The sequence below is a fragment of the Limulus polyphemus genome, unplaced genomic scaffold, assembly GCF_000517525.1.
Source record: "Limulus polyphemus unplaced genomic scaffold, Limulus_polyphemus-2.1.2 Scaffold942, whole genome shotgun sequence".
Lineage (NCBI taxonomy): Eukaryota > Metazoa > Arthropoda > Merostomata > Xiphosura > Limulidae > Limulus > Limulus polyphemus.
This window is the reverse complement of record NW_013666552.1, coordinates 333960-350086: the sequence shown is the minus strand read 5'-3', so window position 1 is coordinate 350086 and position 16127 is coordinate 333960.

Below are 16127 nucleotides of genomic sequence, written 5' to 3'. Positions count from 1 at the left end.
TCCGAATAAAATGTGGTTGGCGAGGTGAGCCAAAGGTGGTGCATGCCAACAGGCTTTGGCGTTGTAATGGTCCAGGACATTTCAGTTGGAACGAACTGAAGTCAGCTTTGTACCAGGAGACAAGGTGTGGTAGTATAATCCCAGGAAGACCAAAGGGAAGTCTCCTAAGTTGTCTTCTCCATGGGAAGGCTCACATGACATAGTGGATCATCTCTCAGACGTGACTTTTCGAATAAAATGTGGTTGGCGAGGTAAGCCAAAAGTGGTGCATGCCAACAGGCTTTGGCGTTATCATGGTCCAGGACATTTCAGTTGGGACAAAGTGGATGACAGAACAAATGACAAATGGAACAAAAGATGCTGCTGAAGACGTGTCACCAGAAGAAGTCACTGTCAAAGAAGAAACTCTACTCAGTTTTGAGAAGAGAAACGGTGAAGCCCTTGATGAAGTTACTACCACTGATGTGACTGTTACCGATGATAGGACATTTCCTGATGAAGCAAATGAACCCCATTTGAAGCAGAAGCCAATGAGACGGAATTTGAAACTAGACAGCTATGTTCTCCACTAACAGTTTGATGATATTCTAAGGTTATGACTACCCTTATTTTTTCATGTAGTGCAAGTCGCTATAGGTAGGCTCGACAATACTGTCTTAATTAAGAGATTAAGCTTATTTCATCAAGGACAAACCTTGCAAGAGTTTTAGATTTTTCTCTCAAGTAAAGCTGATTATCCATTATGACAAATGAATCTACATACAACGTGTTTAGGAAAATTAACAAAGATTGTTTATTGTGACTGTGTACTTGTGTCCAGTCTCTCTCTATTTCTTATAATCTCAGTTTATCAGAGAATACAGAATTAGTTTATAGTAAATATCTTGATAAGCTTCCTGTTAATCTATAGACCTATCTTGTCACTTCATGAAAGAAATCGATTTTAATTGTGAATAGCACAAAATATATAAAATTATAAGAGACCAAATACTCGTTTCAAAGTCAGGGGTCTTGAGTATTCTTAACACTCTATACCCACAGAAAGTACTTGGTCATCCTCATTAGTGTTTATCAGGAAGAAGGAAGGTATGCCCATGTTCTGTGTGTTTTAGATGGGTATACATGGTAACTTGTGTTTAAGCCTCACCCTTGTGATAAACAGATTAATGTTTGGACAAGTGGTAAGCTTTCTGTTGGTTCAGCATTTTAGATCTGGCATTTGGATAGTGGCAAGTTGAGTTGGATGAAGAGAATGTAAGAGATGGCTTGTAGGAAATTTGCCTCATGCTATTCAGCCTGTGTAATGTACCCACCTCTTTTTAAAAGTAAAAGAGCACCAAGGAAAGAAATTCCTTGTTTATGTTTATGATGTCTTAGTGATTGGTCACGTTTGGGTCTGTGGCTGAAAATGATATTCAAATGGATAAAAAAAGCAGATTTCTAACTGAAACCAGGAAAATGTGTGTTCATGCAAATAGCAGTGAAAGTTCTTGGTAATTTTGTGGGTAGAGAAAGAATACCCATGTATTCTCCTAAAATAGCAATGGTGAGAGGCTAGTCTCATCCAGTGACCAAGCAAGAACTCTGGTGCTTCCTTGGTTTTATATCATACTACCTACAATTTGAGCTAACGTGTCCAAAATGAATACAACATTACTGGTTCTCATTACCATAGAAATGCACTTCAGATGGAAAGAGAAATGAGATCATGCATCCCATTCTCTGAAGCATGGTTTAGTAAAAGCTTCAATGCTCATGTATCTTTGACAATACAGTAAATTCTTGTTAGATACCAGTACCACTGATAGTGAAATCAAAGAATTGTTATTGCAGATGTAGGCCAAAGTGAAATGTAAGTTCACTTATGCTAGTCATGCACTCGTGGCTTCTGAATGCAGATACTGGGCAATGCAAAAAGAATTACCAGCAGTTGTAATCTTCAAGAAACATTGATTGTATAGTATGAAGATCACTAATTGGGTGAATCATCCATTGCTGAAGTGGTTGATGAAAGGAATAACTATACTGGAGAACAGCACTGCAGAGGTATGATTTAGTTATGCAGCATTGTCTGTGCTCACAAAATGGAAATGCTAATGTATGGCGAGACCATGCCTGTTCGTTGAATCTCATGATCCTGGTCATTTTGTGAGACTTAAAAACATTTCTGCCATAGTAATGTCAAATCAAACCATAGTGATTCCACTAGTGGAAGTATACCACAATTAACACTTTTGGAAGAGCAGATGAAGGACCCAGATCTAGCATAGGTTCTCCTTGCTATGCAGCAAGGCAAGACTTGGTCAGCTCAGATTGAGGAATATAGCATGATGCATATAATCTAGGGCACTTGTAATTAACAGTTACAAGTGCAAGAAAATGTGCTATATCATCACCATTAACCAGTAGTGATTCTAAACCTGTGTTGCAACTTCTGGTTACTAGAGCATTGTGGTACAAGATTCTTTGGAGTTTGCATAATACAAAATCTGGTAGGCACCAAGCTGTTACGTGCACTTGTTTTGCTAGCCATATTTGAGTACAGATGTTCAGTACTAGTTTAAACACCATATACGTTTGTAATTTGGAGGAAAACTAGCATAAAAAGGGTAAACTCCAGCAGAGACTTGTTGGTTCTCCTTTACAGAGAGGCAGGAAAACTTTATCTATAAATATTCATGGACATTGACTACTTCATGAAGTTGGCAAAGGCCCATCTGTTTGTCTGTACATCCCCACTGTCTATAGTTGATACCTTGGATGTAACAGTATGGAAACAGGGTGTGGTTTGGTATATGCCAACAGTGTAGAGGCAGATGAGCTTCTGTTTGGCAGGACCTAATCTTGTGTTGCAAGGAGTTGGCCCATTGATATACGATTTACAGCAGTTGAGAGGTATCAAAAGTCCATAATATACATTAATGAGGTGTACCTGTACATTTCCGATGAACCTCTAGTGCACTAGCTTGACCAGGATCATAGGAGAATGATGAGACAAAGGAGGATGAGGTCGCTATTTCATCTCGTTCATACCCACAGGATGAGGAGGAAATAGCTGAAACTATTTATCTGGCTGTTCATGATATGTGCTGGATGTAGATGTGAGGGACAGCTTTAACAGTCATTTGAGCTCTGAAAATGAGCTCCTTATTGATATGACTGGGATTAATTACTTGTTATAAGCTAGGATGGTTTGCTGATCAATCATGTGGTTGAAAAATAAATGAATGAGAGAGCATTGTGACTCTTTTTTCTGAGTTTCTGAGTGATCTTCTGAAGCAAAATAATGTTTTTTGAGAATAACTCACCTGATCTGATGTACAGAGCATATCATATGAGTTTCACTAGATTCTCTTCAGTACATATGATTGTGTATATATCTCCCACACACGAACTGAAGGAATTGTGTTTCCTCTGAGCAGATATTGATATATGTTGTAAAAACAACACACATATTAATTTTGACTAATGTGAATTTTAGCTGGAAATTCTTAGTTTGGTTGAATTCTACCAGTGATTTTTTTTTATTTAGTGATACATCAAAAAATATATAAATAGTTGAACTTGATGGCTCCTGGATGGTAGCAAATTACTGTAGTGCTATTAAAATGTAACCTGCTTGATTTAACCATAGAAGATTACAAAAATAACTTAAGCAAAAGCTGGAAGCAGACTGTTTTAAACTACTAGTGCAATGTCACAATGTGTAATGCTAATATCTGTATATAGAAATATACATGAATAAATAAATATGAGTGTGTGGTCTTACACATTTGTATGAACATTACACAATGTCGTTCTTAAGTATTTTTTATACGAATTACATACAATCACAACTGTTAAGCAACATATGAATGGAAATAAAGGATTTGAACAGAATGTTAAGACTTCGTTATACGTGACTGCTGACCTGGAAGATACACTGCACCTGTTCTTTTCATTAATTCTAGTGAGAAAATGTTTCAGTTTTGAAAGTGAAGTATTTGGCAGGTAGTGAATTCTCATAATATGAGTAAGGAAATTCACACTATGACTAACAGAAACATAGTTTTTCGTCCAGTGTAATTCTAGGTATTTTGAATAGATTGAATTGAAATTAGTCGTGATTGGGTAAATTTATTATTAATAAGTGAAATTCATGAAAAGTAGCTAATATATCATATCAAATCTAAAATCGGGGTGTCAAATGGCTTTTCGATTATGATAGAATACTTTCAATCATGAAGGTTAAAATATTTTGTAAGTACATAATTTGCTGAATATTTTCAGAGGAAGGTGTATTAAAATACAAGTTATGAATGTACTGACAGATGTGGAAGATAACATTTACTTGATGATGAAACTTTGTAGTCGAGGATAGCTATTACTAAACTTATATATGTAAGAAGTCCAAAGAGTAAGGTGATATAAATGTTAGTGGATTCTCAAGGTCAGAGGGTGGCACCTGTAAAGCAGCTAACTTAAGTAGAAACCAGTGTTAGCAGTCTTGACATAATTTCTGAGAGAAAAGATAATTCTAAATTTTGTTTGTTCAGTAATACAAGTGCAAAATGTTTCAAATGGATCGAATTTAATTATTCACGAGTAGGTGAAATTATCAGTAAATGAATTTCACGAACGGTAGTTTGAATTTCGTGCAAAGCTACACGAGAGCTATCTGCTCTAGCCATTCTTAATTTAGCAATGAAAGACTAGAGGGAAGGCAGCTACTTATTACTACCCACCACCAACTCTTGGGCTACACTTTTACCAACGAATAGTGAGACTGACTCTCACATTATAATGCCCCACGTCTGAAAGGGCGAGTATGTTTGCTGGGACGGGGATTCGAACCCGCGACCTTCATATTACGAGTCCAGCGTCCTAACCACCTGGTCATGAATAGCCCTGGTAGTTTGGATACTATAACAAATGTAAACTTGGTGTACCCAATAAAGCAGATTGATATATATAGATATATTTATAAATATTTCATTGACATTGTTTCAGTACAAAATGTACAGAAATGCAAGCTTTAAGTGTACGAGGAGTGAAAAGTAATACCCACGTGGCTAAGCTGTGTAAACTACTCCTAATTAGTATTAAACTTGTATCAGGAAGAAAGTCACAAGGGAGAGATGATGAAAGTAGTGATGGACTCTAATGGTCAGAAATATAGGTTGGCAGTTATGGATTCTAATGGTCAAAAGTATAGGCTGGCATCTGCTAATCTGAGTCAGCTTATATGTACAGGAACCAGTCTGGAGTCTTGAACCCATTCCTTTCCTATTGGAATGAGGCATTTCTTATGTAACAACCATGCGGTAGTGGAAAGAATGAGTCTGGGTCGAAGGTTCACTGTTGTCACAGAAATGGCAATGGGGGGGGGCAACAAAGTTATAGGTATTGGCCAATCAGAGAACAAATTAAGCCTGGAAACTAAGAATTTCACAGGCATTTGGAATAAATCTTTTATGGTTCAATAAGGTGTGAACACGTATGAATCCCCTAGAAACGCTACTTCACATCTGGCTGACCTTCTGACTAATTGGAATTTATCTGATATTACAGTTTCAATCCAGAATTATGGTATTAAAGATCAAATTTTTTATAATTCTGACTGCCTTGTTCTTCATCTAGCATGAAATATATTCCCTTTTATGCTGAAGCATCCAATTGTTTTTCAACCAGGCTGACATGGAAGAAAGTAGCTACAACAATGACCACTACATTTCAGATTATTTGTTTAGCATGAAGCTGGATTTCACTACCAATCTAAATACTCCTAGAGCTGCCCTGACATTCAATTCTACAGAGTTTTGGATGAAAATGTATTGATGGCTGATGCATAGGATGTAAGGAATCTTTTTGAGTTTGTTGTTGAGCTGGCTTTTAAGTCTCCCATAGTCAGTCAGCCCCAGTTGCCCCTACATTCACCAGTAGAACCAAACCCCTTATAGAGTCTTGGAAAAATCACTGCAGCCCACTAATTCTGTGTTAATCGAGCCAGTCCTACAAAAAGTTCAACCACACCTTGAAGCCTCAAAACTTACCAGAGTTAAAATGGCCTAAAGGGATGGCTGAATATTGGAAAACAAGGAGCAATACTTCTGTCAAGGCTTGACCACTACCAACCACCACAATGGTGGAAACTGGCGACTCTTACCACCACGAGAAGAACCACCATCACCAGGAGCTAGATATCACAGTCTCAAACAATCACCAACCAAGATGTTCCAAAAACTACCTCAACAACAGTTTAGGGTCAATCTGCCATTGACTTCACCCATCTCCATCACCTTAATCTTGACAGTGCAGCAGGCTCAGTTACTAACACAACAATGTCAAGAGGTGGCTGAGGTCTGGGTCATATATAACTGATAAAAATATTAATTGTGTCAGCACTCGTTGCTACTTTGCTGATTAAAAGATCCACCAGTTGAGGATGAAGCTAGTTCAAACTGCCATTGGTTAGCCCACGCTCAAGAAATAATCACACTCCATGGCAGCCAATCAGTGATACATTGCTGCTTAATTGGATCTAGTGTCAGACTAAAATGAGATTAAATCTCAAATTGTAGGTTAATTAATATGTACGTTTTGTCGATGTAGTCATAATGTAACTTTAAAACATATAGTGCTGTTAGGTAGTAATAACATTAGAATATTACATTGCATATGAAAAGTTAAAACGTACAACACCTGGCAGTGTAACTCATAGGCTATTAGGTATTCCACACTTAGTATTTCTTTTTGATGTTTAAATATTAGTTTCGTAAATTTAGTATCACATTCAAATAAAATATTATAAATCTTGTAAAATGTTGTTTTCCATTTAAAAATATCAAAGGAAAATTAGTTCCAATTTATTTGCCTATATTTGATGTAATTTGATATATTTATTCTAATTTGGATAAGTGCTAAACTTCAGGAATGACACATATAGCCTAATTACACCTAATTTGAATAAGAAGGTCGAAACTGTCCAGCATTCTTGAATCAGCAACTTTAATTCTCCCAAATACTTCATCATCCAAACGTACAGTGTCTTGCAAAAGTCTTCATCTTACTGTGCTGGTAATCAATTTCAGTTATTTTCTTATGAAAGACATAACTCAAACGGCCAAAAATCTCAAAAATTTGATATAAAACAAACAAATTTTGAAAACACATGTTGCAAAAGTGTTCAATCCCTAACATAATTACGCAGTTAATGTTTAGTTGAAGCTCCTTTTGCAGCAATGACAGCTGAGAGTCGTTTTGGATAACCCTCAACAAGCTTGCACAGTATGTTGGAGGTATCTTTGCACACTCCTGCTTGCAGATATCCTCCAGTTCTTATATGTTGAATGAATGTCTTCAATGCACAACAGTTTTCAAGTCTCTTCACAGACTTGCGAGTGGATTTAATTCTGGGCTTTGGCTTGGCCAGTCAAGGACTTTAATTTTGTTTCTCCGAAACCATTCTTGGGTTGCCTTTGATCTGTGTTTGGGTTCATTGTCCTGTTGAAATGTAAACCTTCAACCAAGTTTTAGTTTTTCAACTGACTTCTTTAGCTATACCTCCAACATCTGGGTATATTTTGCACTGTAAAAGATCCTTTGAATGCGTACAAGTTCTCCAGTGTCAGCTGCAGAAAACAACCCCACAGTATTATGGATCCACCATCATGCTTGACAGTTAGGACTGTAATGCCAGGTCATGAGCAGTGTTGGGTTTCTGTCATACATACCGTTTGTCATTTAACCCAAAAAGTTATATTTTGGTCTCATCTGACCATTGAACTTTCTGCCACATTGTTGTAGGGTTATTGAAATGTTTACAGGCATCGTCCATTCACGATCTAAGATGCATCTTCGTTAGTAATTGTTTTTTTCTTGCCACCCTACCATACAAGACTTTTGTGTGTAAGGTATGTGATATTATCGAGGTGTGTACGGAAACTCCAGTTTCTGTTATTCAAATCTGCAGCACCTTCAGTGTTACTGTTGGCTTGAGAGTCTCTTCTCTGACGATTTTTCTGCTTGTTCGAGCCCAGACTTTCTTAGGGCGACCTGATTTTGGCAAGGTTGAGGTATTTATAGTCTTCTCCGGAATTGTGCTTCTGAACAATATTCTCCCTTCGGTCTGTAGAGAGTTCTTTTCTCACCATTCTCAATATGTAAGAGTAAACCAAATTTTATCTTTCAATACTGATGTCTCTATATGATTTAAAATGTTTTTTTCACATGGCTCAATAATATACTTTGGTATCTGATAGAGTTATACAGCGCCACTTGTATTTACTGTTATGTCTCCGTTAGTTAGTTAATTTTCCATAAATTCGTTCTGACGAAACTTTAGCGACACAAGTCCTTTCTTAAATAAAAGTGGTTTATTCTTTTCGAATACAACTTTACGATACACTTAATTTCAACAGTCGCTCTATAACAAACGCTCACGTGGCCAACAATATTTTATCCGCATACATTCAATTACTCATTGCACTGTTGTCCCGTCAGTTGTGAACGTCTTATATATACAAGACTAACAGATATCTAGTAAATGCTAGGGCATTCTTGATAGAACAGGATATTTATAGAAAGAGGTGGCGTGATACTAGTCACGTGACCTCGCTGACGCAACATTACTTTAGCAGGGTAGTGACGTAAAGTTAACCCTATCGGCTCGGGTACCCTTTACTGCGCATGATACAAGGTTTAAGTGTCTTACATTCAAAATTTTATTGAACTACTTTTTGTTTATGTTATACCAATTAGAATAGCATAAAATCTTAGCTAATAACCCATATTTTAATAGTAAACAAGTTTTAAGTTCTTAATTTTAAAAGGAAATATATAAAAGAATCCTGAATTTCGACTAGTGTAACACACATGACAAATTTTGTCTTAGCAAGTCATCATCCTTATTTTATCCATCACCCCTCGAAAACGTACGAAATTAAACGTAAAATGCTCTCTATAAAATCGTTATTGCTCAAACATACCATAATTTTTATGGCCTTCAATTTTGTTTTGTTACAGAGCTATCAAAGAGAAAATCAGACCCCTCCTGCCACACCTACCTGTCACATCCTCTCTTTCACAATTGGTTGATAGTTCTCTCTTAAGTTTCATTACATGTTATCTGTAACCAATAGAAAGTCAAGATTTTCATCTATCAAATGGCGTATTGTATAACACTGTGTTTTGAACAGGTAATGTCAATGTCACTCTGAGTAGCAACATCGTTTCAGTGGGAAAGTTAACAACTAGCTTGGATGAAATTCTACCCAGCATACTTAGAAAGCCAGGAAAATTTTTAGAAGTAAGTGAATTTGTCTACTTTTGCATGTTATTAGTGTATATTCTTTGGTGTATTATATAATTAAATAAAAACATTTTAAGTGCTTTACTATAATCACTAAAAAAATCAGGCTTAACTCTCATTGACAATCGAGGGCAAGAAAAAAGAATATTGGGTAAGTACTTTATTTCTTGTTTTGCATATTTATTCTTTATTTATTATTATAAAAGTAACTAAAATTAAAAGTACGATTATTTTTAAGTTATTTAAGACTAGAATAAGTAAAATAAGTAATAATGATAATATAATTAAAATTGTTCACGTAGCACGCACGCTAGCACGTGGGTGATGTAATTGGATAGAGTAACGTTAGCTGCACGTTCTCCGAGGGATATACAGCTTATAATGATGTGGATAGCAGTTAGACACGGTTCAAAGGGCAATAAAACAATAAAATTTAATTAAAAATAGATGTATAATGTTACGAACTTGAGTTACTTAGGATAAACGAGTGTAGTTTCATATTGCAATTTAAAGTCACACTAGAAAGAAAAGATGGTTAATTTAGGTTTATTTCGATTTTTTGGGTGGTTACAAGGTCGGTTGAATTGACCGATCCCGTTTTGAGATTAGGGTAGAGAAAATAACATATAAACTATAAGGATTTAGTGAAAAAAAAACGTTTGAAATGCATTTAGGAGGTTTAAGAATTACACAAAGGAAAGTTGAGATGGCGAAAAGTATTTTTAATTTTAACATGAAAATTACTTTGCACACTTTTATTCAAAACAAATACTCAATATATTCATGGACAAAACTTTAGTTTATTTTATTAAAAGTACTTTACTAAGAAATATGACTTTTTGTATGTGAAAGACTGCCAAATTTCGTGAAGATATACCCAATATATAGAGTTATAAGTATTAAATTTATGTCAACTTTAAACAGTACAGAAGGTCACGTGGCTCGGTCCAAGGGACCAAGCCCCTGTCGAAAGAGTTAAATAAATGATGGTTAAATGTTGAGGAGGTGGAGACTTTTACATGTGTTTTCAAGATTTTTTTGTGTTATATCACTAAATTGGATAATGACGCACCTTTTTTTCTTTTTAATCTTTAGAAACTGGTCTGAGATTAATATAAAATATTTTTGGATTGTGTCACAATGAAATACCTAAAATTTATTACCAGCATAAATTGGGAAGAAAAAACTCTTACTTAGATCAAATTATTATTTCGCTTACCACAATGAACATTTTAATTATTATGTTTGTCAACAGACATACAAAGAAACTGGAGAACAGGGAAGAACATTGATTACAGACAAATATGCATCCCCATTCATCCCGATTTGTGTGTGTGTGTGTGAAATCTATGTCTTTTAGTTTCAAATCTATGTATTGTGGTCTTATGTATTGTGTCTGGAGCATCTTTTTTAATGACCAGCAGTAATCAACCACCATGCTGATGTTCCACCTTCCCTGATACTTCCTCTCCATTTCCCTGACATCTTGACAAAACTTTTTTTCCTGTTCATTGATAACGGCACCGAGATTTTATGGAAGTTGTCAATATGTGAGTGTAAGAAATGAACTTTCATGTTTATATTACAACCCAACTCTTTGAATTTATCGAGTATGTTATTGACAATAATTTCGTAATTTGGGGCCTAAAATTTTTCAATAATGTCTTTAAAGGCAATCCATGCTTCTTTTTCAACTTTCCTCATTGTCTATTCGAGCTGTTCATCCAAAGTCAATTTCCTAATCTGAGGCCCAACAAAAATCCCTTCTTTAAGCTTCACTTCAAAAGAAGAGCTGGGAATTGCTCACAAAGATGCTTGAAACAGTCGTAATCTTTGTCTAAGGCCTTTACAAACTGCTTCATCAAACCCAGTTTTATATGAAGTGGAGGTAATAGGACTTTCTTTGTGTCAAACCAAACTTTCATGATCAATGTGTTTTTATCCTGGTATCAGGCTGACTCTGCATGGCCATTGCTTTTTTTTTTTATCTAGTGCTGATTTTGTGATCTGCTGTCCCATTCACACAAAAGACATGGCAGCTGTGTATAACCAGATTGTTAACCCAAAAACATACAAAGGACTTTTAAGTCTCAACAAAGTAGCCAATCATGTTCTTTGTACTTGACCTCGTTAAGAAGAAGTTCAAGATTTCCGTATGTTTCCTTCAAGTGAATCGAATGAGCAATAGAAACAGATGCATATATGTTACCATTGTGAAGGAGAACACCTTTTAGACGTCTTTTGAGGAATCAATTAACAATCACCACTCACTTGGTTCATAGACTGTAGCTCCTAGCATTGGTATTAATTCAACAATATCGTTGCAATAAACCAATGAATCTTCTTGCGAAAAGTATGGTATAAACTCTTTCTCACGATTTCTGTACCAGTAAAATGATGATCCTGGAGAATAAGTAAGTTCTTATCTCGAAGTCTGGACCTCAAAATCTCTGAAGAATCCTTTGGAAGGCCCAAGTCTCTCACCAAATCATTAAGTTTACCTTGTGTTAAAAGCTGTTGTTCACCAGACGTTTCAGGTTGAAAACAATTCCTATCATCATTTCTATTTTCTTCAGAATCAAATGAAACTGTATCAAGTGTCTCCAGTGGAGTAGGTACAAGTATATCAGGTCAATGAGCAACGGTTCTTATAAGCAGATTGAAGATTAAGATGAAAGGATGCTGTGTGAGAAAAAAACATTTGTTTAACAAAAGCGCTTATTTTACATCATACCCATTTTCTTAAATTAGTCTCTTTATATTACAAGTTTAATATTTTTTACAGGGTACAGCATTCTAATGATATGTTGACAAATGAAGAGTAAATAATTCCACATGTTAAACTACAACTCACTACCAACATGATTTATATAAACAAGGGCAAAGTAAGTGTACTGTAAATCCAACAAGCATTGTAGAAGTATCTATCACAATTCATATTTAACTTTTCCTCTGTAACCAAATGTCTTCAACTTTGAAGTTTCTACTGATAAAAATTCGTTCATGAATTCACAAATGGTTTTCGTTTGATATGGAAGATCTGCAAGTCATAACAACTTGTATAAATATTAGATATTTGAGATTATCAAGCTACATACTGCTATAATGGCAAAAACATTTGCTATTGCAAAAATTTATGGAAATACAGCAAACAGGTAACTCTTACTGGCAAAAAAAAACAAATTGTATTTTATTAAATTTATACATATAACAAAGTTATTAATATTCTACTTGCATGGAATACTTGTATTTTTTCTATAAGTAGTTTACAGTGTACACCATGTTTATGTATGAATAATGACAAGGAAAAATTCTAACACTGAAACAAATCTTTTTTCATGAATATATAGAGAACTACTTCTTAGATGAACCATATAAAATATAGTAAAAATTTAAAGTATCTGAAGATAAGCTCCAACAAAATTTTGAGTTATATTATCTCATAAATTTTATCATTGGAACATTGTTATCAAGTTCAAACACTTTTCCCGGTTAGAGATCAACTAATGTAAATGAGAATAAATGGACCTAAGTGTAACTAAAAGTTTTTACAAAGTAAAAATGTTTAAATAAATGTTGGTCAGGGATGTAAAAATTATACCATTTTTTCAGCAGTAAAAATTGATATTGTTTGAGAAGTATGGATATTACAAAATAAATATTAAATTATTAAGTTAAAGTTCTTACTCTGTAAGATGAACAGCCAAGAATAACAATGAATTCTTACATTTAATGATATTGTTTTTGTCATTAGGATAAAAGGTTGAAATCAAAACAAAATGATCTATTAATATAACGGTGATTTTTACAATACTTTTAAGAGTTCAGAGGCTGTGAGTCGTTTGTCTACTTCTACTTCTAAACATTTATCAAGAAATCTTGTAAGACTGGCGACAGATTATCTCTTTTTTTCAATGTCTGGCTTCCCGTTTGTTGCTATTAGATACTGTTACGACAATGGAAGTCACGTGACGCTGGGAGCATGCGTGACTGCGGGAATGAATGTATGATAAAGCGAACAGTAGTCATGGTAAGTTTCGGGTGAAGTTATCGAGATTGTGAATCGCTGTGGTTTATAGCGTGTATTATAAAAGTTGTTAAATTTAAAGTGACGAGAAATGTACTGACAGTGGAATTACTGTGTACTAAAAGTTTGTATCAAGAAATAATAAACTGGTTTAATCAAGAAAGGATTTGAATCGCTGAAGTTCCTCGGAAAGAATGTCTACTAAAAATTAACAAACAAGCAGATATGCAACAATACAATACCTGAAAAAGGAGTGTGACTTGATGACTAACAACACAAAAGAATTGTGATAACAAATATATATATATATATATATATATATATTGTGTGTGTGTGTGTGTGTGTGTGTGTGTATATATATATATATATATATATATATGTATGTATATACAATGAAAAAAAATAATACATATTAAACATTATAACCAATACTGTTAGTGACACTAGCATTATAGAGATAGTACATACCTTACTTACAAAACACACAAATACTATCTGCTTCATGCGCTATTACCGAATCTCCGTCTCTTGACAACCATGACATCAGTATGCACAAATCTTTGTATAATCCTAACAATGTCTAAATGGCTCCAAATTTAAAACTTTAGAGTAGCTGAACACCTTGTATGAATTACCTAACATGTTACTGTTTAATTATAGGGGTCAACAAGATGGTAGTGATAGTATGGCAAAAAACACTAAAGTTAAGAAGTTAACAATATAATATGTACATTCAAGATTTAAATGCTTGTTAATGTATACAGTCTTGTCAAATGGTCATCGTACTTCTGTTCATTATTAACTTACATCTATATGTATGAATAATATGCAAAGCCTTCTTTTTGTATTTTTTTCATTACTATTATTATAGCTATTCCCTGTAGTTGCAGTAAGACATTTTGACCTAAGCATACAATTGTGTTTTCAAGTAAAAAAAATGTAGCATTTAAGAATTTGGATATTGTGTTACAATGATAATTTTTATGATTAACATCATTATAGAAATATTTGTGTTTAACTAAAGCAAACCATTAATGTACTCAAATTCTTAAAATATCTTGAAATTGTTGATGAAAGACTATCATTTTATCCACAAGAAGACTCCCTTAGATTTATCAAATCAAAATTTTATACTATTTTTGCATCAAAGTCTTTCATTTTCTCTCTAATATTATGCCTTTATAAGTTTTAAAATCTAAACAAATTACAAAGAAAAAGGGGAGACATCCAAATAAGAAGAAAATTTAAATTCAATCTACTCTTTCTCCTTGGCTGTAAGTACTGATTGCCAACACTTATCCATGTGAGGATTTACTGACTGCCAACACTTACTGTGTGAAGATTTACTGGTTGCCAACACTTACCATGTCTAGACTTTCCTGTTGATAATGTGGTTTACCATCAATCATTTCAACAGCCATAATCCCAAGTGACCAGATGTCAACCTTAGGTCTATACTGTTTCCCTGTTATTACTTCTGGAGCCATCCAGTGAAAAGTGCCAACCTATGATGTTCGTTTATTCTGTTCTTGAGTTATCTGAGCACATAATCCAAATTTAGCTGCATAATGAAAAACCAAGAATAAAGTTATCATGTGAGAGAAAAAGAAAACAGAAATAACTTGTAAATAATTGCTAGTCAGCCCTACAAAATTAATTTAAGGTGTATTAATAATTGTTACAGTTTTGTTGTTAGTTCATTAGGCTCAACTTAGCTAACAAAAATGAAAGATTTTTACAATTACTTTAACTTCATTCAACCAGGTATATAATACTATTTTTATGACAACATTAATTTCACATTCTTTTTGTTCAATCTCCTCCTGTCAAATCACCTATATATCAAAACTATCTTTCCACTGTTCAGACTTTTAATTTATAACAAAATAATATTCTAGTATCATTTGTTATAGACAAATTAATAAAATAAATATTTAAATGATTAACTTTTAATTTCGATTTCTTCTGCTCCTATTGCAAATTTTGATTGTAAAATAGAAATATGTAATCATCAAAATGCATAAATAAAATTTTTCAACATATGAAAAATTGTTACAAATCTGCTCTTTTTATATATGTCTGTTGCTTAGTTCCATTTTGTTTGTTTTTAACTATACACAAGGGCTATCTGTGCTCTGCCCACCACGGGTATCGAAACCTGGTTTCTTGCGTTGTAAGTCCGCAGACATACTGCTGTGCCACTGGGGGGGCCTTAGTTCCAGAACAAACAGTTTATAATAAAATGTTTTTCTTAAGTTTCTGGTGTTCAAAAATGTAAAATCCAAATAAATACATAACTTGTTTTATAATTTCCAAATATCTAAGGCCAACAGTTATAAATATAGTCTGAAAATAAAATTATTTTTTTGCACTCTATTTGCCATGGAACTCCCTTGATTCCTCATATGGATTGTACATTTCTAAACTTTTAGTTATTAAATCAGAAACCTTTCTTGCTTACACATCTTCAAATAATTTATGATACTTTCTTTCGACAATGTAGGCTAGCAGGTCATTTGGCATATTATTGTATTGTTACGTCTCCGTTCGTTAGTTAATTTTCCGTAACTTCGTTCCGACGAAACTTTAGCGACACTAGTCCTTTGCGATACACTTAATTTCCACAGTCGCGCTATAACAAACGCTATAATTCACAACGAACGTCTCACGTGCTCAACAATATTCTCTCTCAGCAGTTCAATTACACATTCCCGTCGCTTCTTGGCCGGTCTTATATATACAAGACTACCCCATATCTAGTAGTCTCCCGACGTTTCATGAGCATTCTAGAAGCGCGTGGCGTGTTACTAG